This window comes from Leptodactylus fuscus, chromosome 9 (genome assembly GCF_031893055.1).
Source record: "Leptodactylus fuscus isolate aLepFus1 chromosome 9, aLepFus1.hap2, whole genome shotgun sequence".
In the NCBI taxonomy this organism is placed as follows: domain Eukaryota; kingdom Metazoa; phylum Chordata; class Amphibia; order Anura; family Leptodactylidae; genus Leptodactylus; species Leptodactylus fuscus.
The window spans coordinates 86,942,308-86,957,361 of record NC_134273.1 but is presented as its reverse complement, the minus strand read 5'-3'; the positions used below and the strand labels follow the sequence as shown (position 1 = coordinate 86,957,361).

Below are 15,054 nucleotides of genomic sequence, written 5' to 3'. Positions count from 1 at the left end.
CGACTGCCCCTGAACACTGCGATGGCGACAATAAGGAAAGGATGGCAGAGATCTCCCCCTGTACACGGCTCCTATATAGCGTCCATCTATACTGATGTGATGGAGGCAACGAGCACAAAGACTGCGCTGCGAGGTCTCACCAGCCGGGTGTAAGAAAGAAAGAAAGAGTCAATTAAAAAGGAGAGAAAGGAAGGGTTTTGTGCCAGCTGAGTGGGCCCGCAGCTCCAGCGCCCCCTCCCCCAGCGCCAGGGAGCAGTGAGTAGGAGAGAATGATTAGAGGAATGTGGAGGCAGGAACAGACGCAGCATCAGTAAGGAGCCACAAAAACACAGCCAGCGGGCGCACTACAAGCCCCAGCACATCTAGGCAGACCCTGCACCGGTGCAACACAAGCTCTGCCACTAGGTGGAGTCACCTATCACCATGTGCAAGATCTCTGCTTGCCGTCAGTGAATGGAAACCTCTCAGAGCTGAGACTTTGTTACTATTCTATCTAGTCTGGACAAACCTCTGCGAGCTGATACATTGTAGCAAAGTGTCGGGACAGGAGAGACTTGTACGGATGAAGTGTTCAGACTGGATACAAATGTAAGAGGGTAGGACTGCTCTGCCTCTGCAACCATCAGTCTTCACTGCAGCTCTGGAGTTTTATTCATGACACAGTCTAGAATGAATCATGTAAGGTGCAAAAGTGGAAGGACAAGGACACTTACCTGCTAGTCATTGGGTTATCCAACTACTAGAGTTGAGCAAACACTATTTGAAACTCCCATTTCGAATAGCACGCACCCATAGGAATGAATGGACGCAGCCGGAACGCAGGGGGTTAAGCGGCCGGCCAAGTCTGCATCCATTCATTCCTATGGGTGCGTGCTATTCAAAATGGGAGTTTCGAATAGTGTTCTCATCTCTGCTAACTACGTACTAGCTCTGCAGGTCTATAAGCTGTCTAAGTCTCTTCCCTCCCCCCCCCATGCTTTACACTGCAGCTCTGCACACTTAGAGAGATTTATGTAGAGTAATGCCAAGGATTATAAAATATAATTGTAAAGAATAATTCTCACCTGAGGACTCTGCCGCCTGGAGATGCCGAGCACGTGGCGGGTTACCTGCAGAGAGAACAGGACAGTCACCACAACTGGAAAGGGTTAAACGCTCTGTCCCTGGTGAAATGGACAAGTAAGAAGGTTTAGGGGGGGAAAAAAAAATGAGAGTGGCCGGACTAGCGATCCCAGCAGCGGCCATGAAGAAGGATAACGCTGCGCACGGCGTGATGTGATGGTAAGACATGGCAGGTGCAGAGGTCGCTGGTCATGCTGAGACTTGTAGTGCTGCACTTCTCCGACACAGCAAACACAATGGAGCATAATACAGAAAGGCAGTGACTAGGTGCAGCACTATCAGGGCATGCTGGGAGTTGTAGTCAGGCACGTGCTGGAGATCAATGACAACGCTATTGCAATACTACAACTCCCAGCATGCCCTGGAGATCCGCAGCAGCTGAGGGGGTCACAGTTTGGAGCCCGCGCTCCTCGTCCCCTCCCGTCACAGACTAAACATCTGCTCGGACATGTGTTCCATTAAATGAATTGGTAAGTGTCATAAGATGATTAAACTTTAACCCCGCGGTGGTTGGTGATTTGGGGGGGGGGGGGGGCACTGGCAGCCTTTGCAGTAGATCTGGACACAGAGAATGCACGACATGTGCCGATCCTTAAAGCCCACGCGTTTCCCCGCAGCCGTATGCTCTTGGCAGGTCCTGTCACTCATCGCTGCGCCCGGGCTCTGCCATCGGGACATGTGCTTGGCTGGAGCTGCGGAGCCCACATACAACCGGCTGTCCATTTACCACTCTTCTGACAAATGGGAACTTTTTCCGTTTTCTGATGCGGCCGCGATCACTTTGTACTAATCAATGTTTCATAACGCCATTCGCTTTATTGCAGATTGTACGCAGGTCACGTGACTACTCATCACACCTGTCAGCCATTACAGTGGCAGGTGGTGTTGTCATCCAGCTTTCTACAGACGCTATGGAGAATTACAAGTCACCTCCTGCTAGGATTGTGTGTCAGTCTGCTCATGAAGCAGGAGGCTCAGGATGAACAAAGATACAGGTCTATGTCAGATACAGCGCGGCATCGGTAGGAGTCTGCCCGGCCAGTTACATCGTCTGCTGCTCATACACATTGGATAGCGCTCAGGTGAAGGCTTGTATGGCCAATGGCTATTCCTCCAGACTCTGCCCATCCAAGTATGCATGTGTTCTCAATAGAGAGAAGCACCCTCCCCCCCCACGAGAAATCAGAGTGCCCAATACTTCTCACCCCCTCCATATTTGCTACCAGGAAAGGTCATGTTACCCCGTACACGTCCCCTGGTCAGCTGCGTCACCTTTAGCGCACGCCCTGCACAAATCACACTCGCCGGGGGTGACAATTTTGCTCAACAGGAAGGATGACAATATAAATGTCAGCAATAACAGTGACCGCAGAGCGACAAGAGCAGAACTCCATTATACTGCAGCCGACTAATGGGATAAATGACCCCAAGGAACCAAGGAGAAGGACGAGCAGAAAGCATGCGGCTCCGGAGGAGCGAGGAAAGATGGCCGCAGCTGGAGAAAGCCCTTCCCTTACACCCTATTAGGGGGATTGACCTGTCCAGCAATACACAGACTGCGGGACTTCATGTCACCTGAGGTGGCGCTGCTGGGAAACTGAGCACTTACTGCCAGGTGACATCACAGATTACAGCCGGAAGTCCTGGGGGGCGGGGGCGGGGGGTGTATTGCATCCACTCACTGGTATCAGCGGTCACATGTTGGGTGACACTGACATCACTGCTAATATTACCACTGACAGGTCCCCGTACTCACCCGACACCATGTGACCACTGACAGGTCGCCATACTCACCCGACACCATGTGACCACTGACAGGTCCCCGTACTCACCCGACACCATGTGACCACTGACAGGTCGCCATACTCACCCGACACCATGTGACCACTGACAGGTCCCCGTACTCACCCGACACCATGTGACCACTGACAGGTCGCCATACTCACCCGACACCATGTGACCACTGACAGGTCCCCGTACTCACCCGACACCATGTGACCACTGACAGGTCGCCATACTCACCCGACACCATGTGACCACTGACAGATCCCCGTACTCACCCGACACCATGTGACCACTGACAGGTCGCCATACTCACCTGACACCATGTGACCACTGACAGGTCGCCGTACTCACCCGACACCATGTGACCACTGACAGGTCGCCGTACTCACCCGACACCATGTGACCACTGACAGGTCGCCATACTCACCCGACACCATGTGACCACTGACAGGTCGCCGTACTCACCCGACACCATGTGACCACTGACAGGTCGCCGTACTCACCCGACACCATGTGACCACTGACAGGTCGCCGTACTCACCCGACACCATGTGACCACTGACAGGTCGCCATACTCACCCGACACCATGTGACCACTGACAGGTCCCCGTACTCACCCGACACCATGTGACCACTGACAGGTCGCCATACTCACCCGACACCATGTGACCACTGACAGGTCCCCGTACTCACCCGACACCATGTGACCACTGACAGGTCGCCATACTCACCCGACACCATGTGACCACTGACAGGTCCCCGTACTCACCCGACACCATGTGACCACTGACAGGTCGCCGTACTCACCCGACACCATGTGACCACTGACAGGTCCCCGTACTCACCCGACACCATGTGACCACTGACAGGTCCCCGTACTCACCCGACACCATGTGACCACTGACAGGTCGCCGTACTCACCCCAGCAGCTTCATTTCCATCCCAGCCAGTGAAGCCATGCAATAGAAAAGGGGGTGCGAGAGACTGGGGGTACTAGGACCAGCACTAACAATGCTCACCCCAGCCCCCACACCCCACCATGACCTCAGAGAAGACTTTTAGCTATGGTCGGGTTGTACAGGAACAGCGTAGCCCGACCATAGCAGAAATGAGGTCGTGGCTAGATAAGTATTGGGGCGCGGAGGCCGAGGGGCTCATCTTAAAGATAAGGGCCGGTCCCATATCTAGCAGAGAGATCCCTCTCCCATATAATATACAGAACCCTGGGTAGTCCTACAGGTCTGGGGAATCCTCTGTGAGCTAAACAGCAGCAAAAACCGCTCAGACTTTACCTGCAATGATACACTGTAGCAAACTAGATTGGACTGTTCCGTTCCCAGCCTGATACAACTGTAACAAACCTCCAGAAGTGAGTAGGATCAGACCTGTAAGATTTCAGCCTCTCTTTTCGGAGGGATCGGGAGTCACTCTCGGAGGGTAAACAAGGCTTCTATGGCCCGCCGGCCGCCCCGATCACACCCTCATCATCCATCATGAAGGTCGTGGGGTCAATCAATAGATTAAGGGGAGAATTTATGGAACATTAAAAGGAAGGAAACCCCGGGGAGAGGTTCAGGCCCGACTAATGGAATGACGGGGGTCAGAGGCCGCCCAGATGACAGCGCAGCCGCAAAGCATGATGGGAGGGAAGCAAAAATAAGTCTCTATTTAAAGAACCATCACCTCCAAAATCTACAGCAATGCCTGAGCTGGGGAAAGCTGAGTGACTACTAAGGGAGCGGCACCCAGCTCTCCCAGACTCCAGAAGGGTGTCATCTGGAAGTAACTGATTTGGTATTCAGGATTCTGGGAAAAGCTGGGTGGCTCTTAATTAAGCGCTCACAGGGAGCGTCGCCCAGACCCTGGTAAAGTGTAATCTGTGAATAACAAGGTAGAGTTGGCATTCAGGAACCTGGAAAAGCTGAGTGACTACTGAGTAAGCTCTCACAATGACCAACACCCAGCTTTCCTAGACTACACTAAGGTGTAGTGTGTGAATAACCAGGCAGAATTGGCATTCAGGAGTCTGGAAAAGCTAGGTGTCAACCATACAAACGCCTGGGAAAGCTGGGTGAGCTCGCCAGAATGGCGGTCACATTGGTTGTATTATTGGAGCATTTTCTGGGCGGTTTTACCAGTCAGAGCTCGTGTCATTGCAGCTAAAAGCAGAACGAGATCCGGGTATTATTAGGATCCTGTTTACACAGCACTTTGGTTTTTTTTTCTTCCTGGACCCAAAGAGGAGACTTAAACGTAAATCAATTCCTGGCGGCGCGCTGCCAACCGGGCGCTATTAGACAGCCTGGTAAAATGGAAACGTCAGCTGGAAGCGCCAGGCCAATGGAAACGGGGGGAGCAGGTGCGGGACGCGGCGATGGCAGTGCAGGGGTTAATGTCACCTGTACAGAGTCACCAGCACGCTGCGCTACTCCGGACGTTGGAGCCACATCCAGGTATGTTGGAGATTAAATAGGTCAGGCCAGCGCTGAGCTCCAGAGAGATTAACCCTTTTGGCACAGCTTACAAATTTCTGCACCTGAAGTCTCTAAGTGGTGCCAAAGGGGTTAAATCTGTATAGAAAAAAACAGGACTGCAATACCACAGACAACCTGCGGACAAGTGGGGCACAAACACAGCCATGTATGCCGAATGTGATCCTTCCTAGAGTCCTGAGGAGAGGCACATGATCCCTCTTAACCAGAAGCACTAAGTGGGGTCAAAGGGCAAGTGAGAGGTCACCGGTTCTAGGATTCAAAAAACATGGCTGCTACAGAAACAGCTCCACACCTGTCCATAGGTCGTGTCCGGTATTGCAGTTCACCTCCATTAAAGTGAATTGGGTTGAGCTGCAATACCACACATGACCTGTAGATGGGTGTGGTGCTGTTTAGGAAACTAAGCAGTTCTGTTTTATAGATTCTGGACAGCCCCTTTAATAAAAAAAGACCTAAATTTAAAGGGATCTCCGATTCTACATCATTCTGGCAGGGCATGCTGGGTGTTGTAGTTTTGTGAGTAAATGGTTATCCCTGCTCTAGGCCTAGACGATGGTACAACCAATATGGCCGCCAAAGGGCTGGCGGCCCATCTGCAGTAAGACATTGCTATGCACACAAGTACCACTGCCTCTCAGAACTCTAGGAAAGCTGGGTGACTAGTATGAAGGTTGTAAGATGGGATATTGGGAATTTTCCAGGTTCTTCTGTCGCTGGGCCTCACCGTTTCCTATAAATCACCGGGCGCTGGTCTGACGATGGATTTTGCAAAAACCTAAAAGCCCGATTGAGGAGGTAAATGGATTTTCCGTCTAGAGTAACAGTAAATCCGCCGTTATCTGCTCGCTGCGCAGTCTGCGAATGCGGATTTAATGGCTCTCGCTGCAAGACAGGAGAAGTATAAAAATAGAACAGAGCGAGCGTCCTTCACGCTGGGAGACAGGCAGCGCTGGGCAGGAAAATGCACTTAAATGCAGGCAGCCCGGGGGCATGGAGGAGCCGTGACCCCTGCACAGCCAGGCAAGGTGACCCCACAAGGCCAGACTCATGGAATGCATCGCAAATCCATCCTACACCCGACCTAAATGCAGCGAGCGATCCGTGCGTGGTGACGAGACACGTGGAGGCTGCGTTATGTCGTCACAACTCTGCTTACTGTCTATGAACGGAACAATGCATGCACGAAACCCAATACGTTCCATAGCTGAGGGTGCGCTGCAGTCTGGACATCTAAAAGAAGGGAACACTACTCACAGCTGAGGTTCTGCTACAATCGTATCCACAAACTAAACAGACTGATGCACGTTCCGTTCGCTGCGACATCGTCACCAGGACAGGAGAGGCTTCAGCTGAGGCCAAGTTTAGCTCACAGAGGATTGTCTAGACCGGATACACTGTAGCAAATCAGCAGCTGTAAGAAGTTTTAGGACCAGCACTACAACTCCCATCAGATGTTCTCATAACTCATGGGAGTTGCAGTAGATTGCATGGTCTGAACATACCCTAATACAGGAGTCAGTAAACTGCAGATTGTTGCCATGATGACGGTAGAATATGCAGCTATTTTATGGCACTTTGCAGTTGCGACACCTGCACGACGGTGTAAACACCAGGAGGGGGGGACAAGATCCCAGCGGTGTCAGTAAGGGGGCAGCATACACAGCGGAGTCAGGACTATGTGTCAGTAAGGGGGCAGCATATACAGCGGTGTCAGTAAGGGGGCAGCATATACAGCGGTGTCAGTAAGGGGGCAGCATATACAGCGGTGTCAGGACTATGTGTCAGTAGGTGCGGATACACAGCGGTGTCAGTAGGGGGCAGCATATACAGCGGTGTCAGTAGGAGGTAGCATATACAGCAGTGTCAGGACTATGTCAGTAGGTGCGGATACACAGCGGTGTCAGTAGGGGGCAGCATATACAGCGGTGTCAGTAGGAGGTAGCATATACAGCGGTGTCAGGACTATGTGTCAGTAAGGGGGCAGCATATACAGCGGTGTCAGTAAGGGGGAGCATACACAGCGGTGTCAGTAAGGGGGCAGCATACACAGCGGTGTCAGTAGGAGGTAGCATATACAGCGGTGTCAGGACTATGTGTCAGTAGGTGCGGATACACAGCGGTGTCAGTAAGGGGGCAGCATATACAGCAGTGTCAGTAAGGGGGCAGCATATACAGCAGTGTCAGTAAGGGGGCAGCATATACAGCGGTGTCAGTAAGGGGACAGCATATACAGCGGTGTCAGTAAGGGGGCAGCATATACAGCGGTGTCAGGACTATGTCAGTAAGGGGGCAGCATATACAGTGGTGTCAGTAGTGTGCGGCTACACAGCGGTGTCAGTAAGGGGGCAGCATATACAGCGGTGTCAGTAAGGGGGCAGCATATACAGCGGTGTCAGTAGGGGGCAGCATATACAGCGGTGTCAGTAGGGGGCAGCATATACAGCGGTGTCAGTAAGGGGGCAGCATATACAGCGGTGTCAGTAAGGGGGCAGCATATACAGCGGTGTCAGTAGGGGGCAGCATATACAGCGGTATCAGTAAGGGGGCAGCATATACAGCGGTGTCAGTAAGGGGGCAGCATATACAGCGGTGTCAGTAGGGGGCAGCATATACAGCGGTGTCAGTAGGGGGCAGCATATACAGCGGTGTCAGTAAGGGGGCAGCATATACAGCGGTGTCAGTAAGGGGGCAGCATATACAGCGGTGTCAGTAAGGGGGCAGCATATACAGCGGTATCAGTAAGGGGGCAGCATATACAGCGGTGTCAGTAAGGGGGCAGCATATACAGCGGTGTCAGTAGGAGGTAGCATATACAGCAGTGTCAGGACTATGTCAGTAGGTGCGGATACACAGCGGTGTCAGTAGGGGGCAGCATATACAGCGGTGTCAGTAGGAGGTAGCATATACAGCGGTGTCAGGACTATGTGTCAGTAAGGGGGCAGCATATACAGCGGTGTCAGTAAGGGGGAGCATACACAGCGGTGTCAGTAAGGGGGCAGCATACACAGCGGTGTCAGTAGGAGGTAGCATATACAGCGGTGTCAGGACTATGTGTCAGTAGGTGCGGATACACAGCGGTGTCAGTAAGGGGGCAGCATATACAGCAGTGTCAGTAAGGGGGCAGCATATACAGCAGTGTCAGTAAGGGGGCAGCATATACAGCGGTGTCAGTAAGGGGACAGCATATACAGCGGTGTCAGTAAGGGGGCAGCATATACAGCGGTGTCAGGACTATGTCAGTAAGGGGGCAGCATATACAGTGGTGTCAGTAGTGTGCGGCTACACAGCGGTGTCAGTAAGGGGGCAGCATATACAGCGGTGTCAGTAAGGGGGCAGCATATACAGCGGTGTCAGTAGGGGGCAGCATATACAGCGGTGTCAGTAGGGGGCAGCATATACAGCGGTGTCAGTAGGGGGCAGCATATACAGCGGTGTCAGTAAGGGGGCAGCATATACAGCGGTGTCAGTAAGGGGGCAGCATATACAGCGGTGTCAGTAAGGGGGCAGCATATACAGCGGTATCAGTAAGGGGGCAGCATATACAGCGGTGTCAGTAAGGGGGCAGCATATACAGCGGTGTCAGTAGGGGGCAGCATATACAGCGGTGTCAGTAGGGGGCAGCATATACAGCGGTGTCAGTAGGGGGCAGCATATACAGCGGTGTCAGTAGGGGGCAGCATATACAGCGGTGTCAGTAGGGGGCAGCATATACAGCGGTGTCAGTAAGGGGGCAGCATATACAGCGGTGTCAGTAAGGGGGCAGCATATACAGCGGTGTCAGTAAGGGGGCAGCATATACAGCGGTGTCAGTAGGGGGCAGCATATACAGCGGTGTCAGTAGGGGGCAGCATATACAGCGGTGTCAGTAGGGGGCAGCATATACAGCGGTGTCAGTAAGGGGGCAGCATATACAGCGGTGTCAGTAGGGGGCAGCATATACAGCGGTGTCAGTAGGGGGCAGCATATACAGCGGTGTCAGTAGGGGGCAGCATATACAGCGGTGTCAGTAGGGGGCAGTATATACAGTGGCCGCAGTGAAGCCAAAAACGACAACCGCATGAGGTTTATCAGTAACCGCCATAGACGCGCACGGTTGGGTTTTGGCTGCTTGTGTTTATCTCACACGGATAACGCAGCGCCAGAAACTATGGGGCAATTCCGAATTTAAGCCTCGATTCTAGGACAGAAAAAAGAACAGACATTTTAACCTTTTTATACAAATCCACTTCCCTTTTCCCTTCCGGCTGTAAATCCTCACAGATGGGTATTAATAATGATGCAACAGGCTTAGCGACAGAATAAAGCGCGGCGTGCGGAGAACCCGGGATACTGCAAATGTGCACGAACCCCAAAGATCTGCCCCGGTCACCAGTAAGGAAGCCGCTCATTAACCTAATACAACAAGGAGGCAATTACACAACAACACAGAGATGGCGGCCATGTTTTAAAGGGACAGGGCTATAAATATATTGCACAACTGTTACTGAACATCCCCTTTATGCCTCCATATGTTACTTAAAGGGAGGTTTATAGCAGTGATCCCCTGAAACAAAAAGAGGGACCTCCGACATAAGAGGGGCAGAGTATACACTTGGCCTCCCAAAGTCACTTATTCTTGCCGACATCCAGAGGATGAAAAACCCAATTCTTACAGCTGAGGGTTTGCTACAATGGAGCCCGGTCTAGACAATTCACTATGAAGTAGAGAGCCTGGACTGACACACAAACAACCTATAAGGACCGGAGAGAGATTGTGGGGCTTGTTGGGCTCACAGAGGATTGTCTACACTGGATACATTGTAACATACAGATCCTGATCTAATCCTGCGCTCACAGCTGCATCTTGTTACAATGTATCACTATAGCTAAACTGTTAGTTTGGAATGAAAACTCCCTGGGAAAGCTGGGTACATGGCGGCCGCTGTTATATCTCCTATGGGCACAGCTATGCAGCTTCTCGTTATACGGCACGCCAGCTCTGGCTCTGCTGTGGACAAAGGTGTAGTGTAATGTCAATGCAAAACTTGCTTCAGATCCCCCATCACGTACCACAGAGGGATCTACAGGAACCAAGTTGTGGCCATTACTTCTGCACCCCCTGTAGCACCACCACTGATCTATGCACTACCTCTGCACCCCATCAGTGACCTGTACATCACCACTGATCCCCCAATAGTACCTCTGCACCCCCATAAGTGTCACCTGTGATCTGTGCCCTACCTTTGCACACCCTGTAGTGCCACCTGTGATGTGTGCTACCTTGCCACCCCCCATGGTGCCACTATGTGCACCCTGTTATCTGTGTGTTACTTCCATCAGAGATCTGTGCACTACCACTATACCCCCTCTATAGCGCCACCACTGGGCTGTATACGGCAATTCCCCTCTCTCCTACTAACGTAAACAAAGAAAAAAAAAGAAAAAAAAAAAAAAAGATCCGCACATGCCAACGTGTGCCACAGCGCAGCTACCAGCCCCTGGAGAAAGGCAGCAAATGTGTCTCCAAGAGACGGAGCCTGGCACCATCCCAGATCTCCATTTGTCATCTGTGCAGATTTGGTGAGAGGAGGAAGAAGAAGCAGCGGAGGAGATCTATCTAACCGATGACTAAAATATAACGCAGCGGTGACAAATGGGCGCCACTCGCAGCGCTCCGCGACGTCACAGGGTCGGAAAGCGTTCTACGGCGACTGCAGAGAGAAGGAGATGACAGAGGAGAAAACGCAGAGACATTTATTACATTAGACCAGATCCAGGACGAGGCAGCAGGCAAGATTAACCCCTCGCTTACTGACAAGTGGAAAGTTTGCCTTCCTGGCAGCGCTGCACACCTCCAGACGGAGGCTTATGGGATAACCACCTGCCGCTCCCTGCCGGGCATGCACAGATCTGTTTCCTAGTGTCAGCACCCAGCCCGTGCCCAGTGACACAGCTCTTCAGCTCCAGTGCAGGGGTGGCAGGGGCGGCATGTGGCTGTCCAGCTGAAAAACCCAACTCGCCATAACGCCAGAGGTAGCTCTGCAGGAAGGGGGCACTGTGCTAATATGTCCTCGCTGCAGGAGGCTACAATGAGGGGTATCAATGCAATAGGTTACGCAGGAGGGACCCCGCAGCCAGTGCCCAGATCCTTAAGCAACAGCTGTACAGCCTGCGGAGGACCCCTTTAACCAGGTCAAATGAACTTTCTAAGGGTACAGACTTCCATAGCAGCCAAGAGGCAGATCCTGGGACCTTAATCTGTCCCCGTCTTATAAGAATCCTAAACGTCTGCCCCTTTTGTGTATCAGCGCAGGGATTGTCCACGTTGCAGCTGCTACTTGAGTGCGTATCGTGCAAAATCCCCGCTTGCTGTCAATGACTGGAAAGATTCTTGTTGACATTCGATATCAGCACAGACCTAAGGCGACTCCTATCATGTGACCAAAGAGCACAGAATCACCCTGAAACTCCCATAGTAATCACATGGAGTCCCCGAGCGGGCTGCGACTGCTACTAGTAGCTGCAAAAAAGTCATCAGGACTCAGGATTTTTGAGGTCGCTGTTTTTGCTCCCTCAGGGGTCACAATTAGAGCCCATTACATGAAGGAGCGGCATAATGGCAAGAAATAGTCACAATTAAAGTCGCCCTAGCCAAATACTCCTGACTGACACACTGTAACGACCTGCAGATGTGTTCACCTCACAGAGGATTGTCTGGACTGAAACAGAGGAACAAACCCTCAGCGGAGACGTATGAAGATCGTCCGAGTCTACGGATATAAACAAGAACCAAAGCCTTTGGAGAGGAGGGGGTTAACATATGGTTTGGAGGCAACGACTTCTACCTGTCAGTCACGCACTTTAGAGAATGACCCCCACAAGCCGCTCGCCCCGCACAGCGCAGTGTATATATATATGTATATATATATATATATATATATATATATCTCTCATGAGCTATGTAACCAAGCTAACAAAGTCCTGATGTGACAACATGGCAGCCACCCCCGTCACCGCCACTTTACACCGTAGAGCGCCCCCCGATTTCTATGGCGTCCTGACGTGGGCGACACAATACAAATCGCACAAATATCGTCTCCCCCCTCCCCACAGCCACTACCATTACATAAGACTGAGCACAGGCGTACTACAAGCCCCAGCATGCCCTCCTAATACACTGAGGCTCAGGCACGCTGGGAGTTGTAGTCCCACAGCAGCTGGAGAGCCCCGGGTTACCTGCACATCCTGTATCCTGACAGTTACTCGGCCATTACCATGAGCCCTCCATCCGGGGAGCTGACAGACCGCGGCGGCCCCACACAGCAGCTACACCCGCCGGACAGACACTGAGAGCGGCAGAGACCAGCGAGAGCTCCAGCCGGGAGAAATCACACCCGCTCTCCCCTCAGCCGGCGTCCTGCGTCATCACGTCAAGGCGTGTCCTGCAGCAAAGGGGCGTGTCTGTCACTGTAAACCCCACCCAGCATGAAGTTATACACGCCCACCACAAGCAAAGAAGCGGAGAGTGGGCGGGAAGATCTCGGAGTGTAAGAGGGCGCGATACCAACATCTACCGCTAGAGGCAGTGCAGTGCGCGAGATGTGACGTCACATACACCTGCAGACCCCAGGACACGCCGTGCACCTGTACAGCATACCACATGTTACACCTGTATGAGATAATACACACAGTGACGTCACAGTACAGGAATAATACACACAGTGACGTCACAGTACAGGGATAATACACACAGTGATGTCACAGTACAGGGATAATACACACAGTGATGTCACAGTACAGAGATAATACACACAGTGACGTCACAGTACAGGGTAATACACACAGTGACGTCACAGTACAGGGATAATACACACAGTGATGTCACAGTACAGGGATAATACACACAGTGATGTCACAGTACAGAGATAATACACACAGTGATGTCACAGTACAGAGATAATACACACAGTGATGTCACAGTACAGGGATAATACACACAGTGATGTCACAGTACAGGGATAATACACACAGTGATGTCACAGTACGGAGATAATACACACAGTGATGTCACAGTACAGAGATAATACACACAGTGATGTCACAGTACAGAGATAATACACACAGTGATGTCACAGTACAGAGATAATACACACAGTGATGTCACAGTACAGGGATAATACACACAGTGATGTCACAGTACAGGATAATACACACAGTGATGTCACAGTACAGGGATAATACACACAGTGATGTCACAGTACAGGATAATACACACAGTGATGTCACAGTACAGAGATAATACCCACAGTGATGTCACAGTACAGGATAATACACACAGTGATGTCACAGTACAGGATAATACACACAGTGATGTCACAGTACAGAGATAATACACACAGTGATGTCACAGTACAGAGATAATACACACAGTGATGTCACAGTACAGAGATAATACACACAGTGATGTCACAGTACAGAGATAATACACACAGTGATGTCACAGTACAGAGATAATACCCACAGTGATGTCACAGTACAGGATAATACACACAGTGATGTCACAGTACAGGATAATACACACAGTGATGTCACAGTACAGAGATAATACACACAGTGATGTCACAGTACAGAGATAATACACACAGTGATGTCACAGTACAGGATAATACACACAGTGATGTCACAGTACAGGATAATACACACAGTGATGTCACAGTACAGGGATAATACACACAGTGATGTCACAGTACAGGATAATACACACAGTGATGTCACAGTACAGGATAATACACACAGTGATGTCACAGCACAGGATAATACACACAGTGATGTCACAGTACAGGGTAATACACACAGTGATGTCACAGTATGGAGATAATACACACAGTGATGTCACAGTACAGGATAATACACACAGTGATGTCACAGTATGGAGATAATACACACAGTGATGTCACAGTACAGGATAATACACACAGTGATGTCACAGTACAGGATAATACACACAGTGATGTCACAGTACAGGATAATATACACAGTGATGTCACAGTACAGGATAATACACACAGTGATGTCACAGTACAGGATAATATACACAGTGATGTCACAGTACAGGATAATATACACAGTGATGTCACAGTACAGGATAATACACACAGTGACGTCACAGTACAGGATAATACACACAGTGATGTCACAGTATGGAGATAATACACACAGTGATGTCACAGTATGGAGATAATACACACAGTGATGTCACAGTACAGGATAATATACACAGTGATGTCACAGTACAGGATAATACACACAGTGATGTCACAGTACAGGATAATATACACAGTGATGTCACAGTACAGGATAATATACACAGTGATGTCACAGTACAGGTCACACTTGAGCTACTTCTTAATCATCTTCAGATATCAAAAAATCTTTGTGCCTCCTCAGCATTATAGGCCTCCCCGCACCATACCAGGCTGCCCACAGGCCATGACATGCTCACGTACAGGGTGTCTGCTGGTCCTTTGCTATGAATGACAGGCCATCTCTGCCCCAGTCATCTGACCCCCGCCCCCCCGCCCGTACCCCCCCATGGCCGCATAGTTTTCCACGAGGACACATTCCAGAAAACAAGGAGCTGCTTTGTTTGGTGACAAAACTTGCACATTCAGCC

At 50.9% G+C, this 15,054-nt stretch overlaps 1 protein-coding gene across 1 annotated transcript in view; it reads right to left on the bottom strand.

Moving 5' to 3' along the window:
- Positions 1 to 12,769, bottom strand: part of TMCC1 (transmembrane and coiled-coil domain family 1) — a 59,146-nt gene extending 46,377 nt beyond the window's left edge. Inside the window, exons 1-2 of the mRNA XM_075286650.1 lie at positions 12,618 to 12,769; positions 1,065 to 1,109 (exon numbers count right to left, since the gene is read on the bottom strand). The gene's annotated coding sequence lies outside the window, so the exon portion shown is untranslated. The remainder of the gene's footprint in view (positions 1 to 1,064; positions 1,110 to 12,617) is intronic.
- Positions 12,770 to 15,054: the final 2,285 nt, after the last annotated feature.